Raw genomic sequence first — 4,171 nt, forward strand, 5'->3', positions numbered from 1 at the left:
ATGATATGTGAGCTGAAACCTATGGGACAAGAGGGAGCCAGTCACTTAAAAAGCAGGGGGCACACAGCTCTAGTTAGAAGGAACAGTGCACTCAAAGCTCCAGAGCCTGGAACGGGGCTGACCTTCTAGAAACTAGAGAAGACCAGTGTGGGTGGAGGGCCATGAGCAAAGGAGAATGGCAAAAGAGTGAACCCTAGGTTAGCGGGGATCCAGATCACACCCAGCTCTCTTAAGCAACTGTGTTAGTCGGCTGGGGCTACCATAACAAAATACCACAGGCTGGGTGGCTTAAACAATAGAAATTTATTTTATTTATTTTCTCACAGCTGGAGGCTGGAGGTCCAAGATCAAGGTATTGGCAGGTTTGGTTTCTTCTAAGGTCTCTCTCCTTGGCTTACCGATGGCCACCTTCTCTCAGTGTCTCCATGTTACTGTTGGAGGGTATCCAGATTCTTGGCATTTTGAACAAAGAATTGGACAAAATGGACAAACAAAGCAAGGAAAGAATGAAGCAATAAAAACAGAGATTTACTGCAAACAAAAGTACACTCCACAGGGTGGGAGCAGGCCAAGCACAGGGACTCAAGAGCCCAGCTACAGAATTTTCTGGGGTTTAAATATCCACTAGAAGTTTTCCACTGGCCACTTGGTGTACACCCCATGCAAATGAAGTAGTGGCCCACAATCAGTAAAGTGAAGTTACAAAGGTTACACCCTTTGCAAACCTCTGACTGGTTGTGGAAAGCAGCCACTCAGAGACTAAAATGAAGTTACAAAGTTACACCTCTATGCAAAGGAAGATATGGCCTGCAATCAGTCTGAATGGTTGTGGTAAGCAACCAATCAGAAGCTGAAGTGAGGTTACAAGTCACACTCCTATGCAAACATCCGATCAGTTGCAGAAAGCAACCAGAGGTATTTTCAATATTCCATCTGCCACGCATAAAAAGTGGGGTGGGCAGTTTGCAAAGGCAGTAGTTTCCAGTTCTTTTGTTACTTAGGTGTGGAAAGTTGAGGTCTTCCTTTTGATTTAGTTCTAAGAAGTCAGCGTGAATTGGCCTTGGGTTCCCTGCCTCCAGACCCTATTCTCCTGCCTTATCCACATGGTCTTTTCCCTGTGCCTGCACATCCCTGGTATTTCTCTGTATGTCCTAATTTCCTCTTTTTATAGGGATCCAGTCAGATTGGATTAGGGCCCACCCTAAAGGCTCCCATTTAGCTTAATTACTTCCTTGAAGGCCCTGTATACAATAATAGTCACATTCTGAGGGACGGAGAGTTAAGGTTTCAACAAATTTTTTTGTGTGTGTGGGATTGGGGGACACAATTCAGTCCACACAGCAAATTTAAGGATTTCATTTTTATTATTATTATTATTATTATTATTATTATTATTATAAAGACAAGGTCTCACTATGTTGACCAGGCTGGTCTTGAACTCCTGGCCTCAAATGATCCTCCCATCTCAGCCTCCCAAAGTGCTGGGATTACAGGCATGTGCCACTACACCTGGCCTATTTTTTTTTTAATTTTTAAATGTTTATTTTTACTTACAAAATGTTTTTCTGAGTTATTTCACTTAGGGTAACTTTAAGGATTTCAAATTTACTCTTAAAAGCAGTGGAAAACCATTAAAGGGTTTGAAGCAGAGACTGTATTGAAGGGGATGTGGCAGACACTTTCGGATATCAATTCTTTTTTAAAATTTTATTTTAATTTTTAATTTTTTGAGACTGAGTCTCGCTCCTTCACCCAGGCTGGAGTTGGTGGTGTAATCTCAGCTCACTGCAACCTCCACCTCCTGAATTCAAGTGATTCTCCTGCCTCAGCTGCCTGAATAGCTGGGACTATGGGCCCACGCCACCACACGTGGCTAATTTTTGTATTTTTAGCAGAGACGGAGTTTCAGCTGTTGGCCAGGCTGGTCTTGAACTCCTGACCTCACCTGATCCATCCGCCTTGGCCTCCCAAAGTACTGGGATTACAGGTGTGAGCTATCATGCCCTGCCCAGATATCAATTCTTTTGGTTTTTGTTTTTTTTTTTTTTTTTTTTTTGAGACGGAGTCTTGCTCTGTCACCCAGGCTGGAGTGCAGTGGCCAGATCTCAGCTCACTGCAATCTCCACCTCCCGGGTTTATGCCATTCTCCTGCCTCAGTCTCCCGAGTAGCTGGGACTACAGGCGCCCGCCATCTCGCCCGGCTAGTTTTTCGTATTTTTTTAGTAGAGATGGGGTTTCACCGTGTTAGCCAGGGTGGTCTCGATCTCCTGACCTCGTGATCCGCCCGTCTCGGGCTCCCAAAGTGCTGGGATTACAGGCTTGAGCCACCGCGCCTGGCCCAGATATCAATTCTTTACTAACAAAACTCTGATTTTGTTGAAGGCAGCAATGTATTCAGCCAAAAATGCAAATTGACTTTTTCCTTGCCACAGGGGTGGCCAATGATACTATAAGTGGCTAATGAGATATAATTGGAAGTCTACTGAGAGGACTTTAGTAGTCTCAGTGATGGCTATTGTTTTACTGATAAAAGGTATGTGCCTTTGTCCTATACCCTTTCTCATTTTTCCTGCCTGGGAAAAGGATACAATGCTTAGAGGTGCAGCAGCCATCTTGCAACCATGAGGGTGAAAGTTTCATGCCAATATACACATACATATGTATATATACACACATATATCTATGTGTGTGTGTGTATATATATATGTACACAGCAGGCAGATATAGGAGCTTGGTTTTCAGATGACACTCTTGAGCAGCCATATAAGCTCTAGTCTGTCCACATCCAGACTTTTTGTTACATAAGAAAAATAAATCTACTTGTTTCAATCACTGAGGTAGGGATTCCTGTTACAGCTGAGCAGACTCCTGGCTGATATGGAGGGCTGGAGTGGAAGAGGGACTAACAGTTTGGAGGCCTTTTCATTGGTCCATAGTAGAGATGAGAAAGACCTAGACAAGTGCTGGCAGTTAACTCGGAGCAAAGTAGAGGAATTCCCAATATAAAATGCATTGCCTGAGCAGCCCCGACATGGATACCAAGAATTTCTCCTCACTTACTCAGGGCCATTGAGTCCACCTTGCTTTAATAGGCCTTATCTAAGTCCTGTAGCATGTGCAGCCTCAATAAACATTTTTTTTTTTTTTTTTAAGACGGTCTTGCTCTGTCACCTAGGCTGGAGTGCAGTGGTATGATCTTGGCTGACTGCAACATCACCTCCCAGGTTAAAGCGATTCTCATGCTCAGCCTCCCAAGTAGCTGGTATTACAGGTGTGTACCACCACGCCCAGCGAATTTCCGTAGTTTTAGTAGAGACAGGGTTTTGCCACCTTGGCCAGGCTGATTTCAAACTCCTGACCTCAAGTGATCCGCCTGCCTCTGCCTCCCAAAGTACTGGGATTATAGGCGAGCCACCGTGCCAAGCCTCAATAAACATTTTTGGAGCACCTCCTCTGTGCTACATCCTGTACTTTTGAGGGATTTATTTCCAGGTTTCTCAAATTTACATTGGTGACTCCTTACTGTGATATCAGTTGTTTTCAAACTTTGTGTCTGTAAACCACAATAAAAAATGAATTTCATATCATGACTGGAACACATGTGACTTGATAAAAAACTGAAAAACAAAGGTTTCACAAAACAATATTCAAATTATCTACTGTATGTGTTAATATTTTCCGTTCTATTCTACTCCATTAAAAAAACTTCTGGTCACGTCCCCTGTCCACCAACCTGGCTTTTATTATCCACTGATGAGTCAAGACCCATAGTTCAAAAGTCAATATGTGTTATTCTTTTGGCAATCTTTATCACCCAGTGACAGCTCTTGTATAGTTGACTGAAAAAACATTTTTTGTGGGTACATAGTAGGTGTGTATATTTATGGGGTACATGAGACGTTTTGATACAGGCATGCAATGGGAAATAATCACATCATGGAGAATGGGCTATCTATCCCCTCAAGCAGTTATCTTTGTATCACAAACAATCCAATTACACTTTTAGTTATTTTAAAATGTACAATTGGCTGGGTGCGGTGGCTCACACCTAAAATCCCAGCACTTTGGGAGGCCAAGGCAGGTGGATCACCTGAGGTCAGGAGTTCGAGACTAGCCTGGCCACCATGGCAAAACCCCGTCTGTACTAAAAAATACAAAAATTAGCTGGGCG

Source organism: Rhinopithecus roxellana, chromosome 4 (assembly GCF_007565055.1).
Source record: "Rhinopithecus roxellana isolate Shanxi Qingling chromosome 4, ASM756505v1, whole genome shotgun sequence".
Classification (NCBI taxonomy): Eukaryota; Metazoa; Chordata; class Mammalia; order Primates; family Cercopithecidae; genus Rhinopithecus; species Rhinopithecus roxellana.